Here is a 459-nt window from a genome sequence, read left to right as displayed (position 1 = left end):
TTGACTTTCTTTTCTTTTGGTTCTGTTTTGACTCAATACGTGCTCATCATTGTGGTTAGGAGTTTTGGCAAGGCAGTATGAAAGTAGCCCTTCCTTCTTCTTTTTTTTTTTTTTTTTTTAATCTTGCTCTGTCGCCCAGGCTGGGGTACAATAGCGCAATCTCAGCTCACTGCAACCTCTGCCTCCTGAGTTCAAGCGATTCTCCTGCCTCAGCCTCCCGAGTAGCTGGGATTACGGGCATCCGCCACTACACCTGGCTAATTTTTGTATTTTTAGTAGAGACAGAGTTTCACCATGTTGGCCAGGCTGGTCTCAAACTCTTGACCTCAGGTGATCCACACACCTCGTCCTTCAAAAGTGCTGGGATTATAGGCCATTAGCCACCGTGCCCAGCCTGAAAGTAGCCCTTTCCAAGGCATTCTTTTCACACAAGTCCAATCCTTTGTTTTATGTTTTGGA

The sequence above is a fragment of the Trachypithecus francoisi genome, unplaced genomic scaffold, assembly GCF_009764315.1.
Source record: "Trachypithecus francoisi isolate TF-2019V2 unplaced genomic scaffold, Tfra_2.0 Lachesis_group12, whole genome shotgun sequence".
Taxonomy (NCBI): Eukaryota; Metazoa; Chordata; class Mammalia; order Primates; family Cercopithecidae; genus Trachypithecus; species Trachypithecus francoisi.
This window is presented reverse-complemented; position numbering follows the sequence as displayed.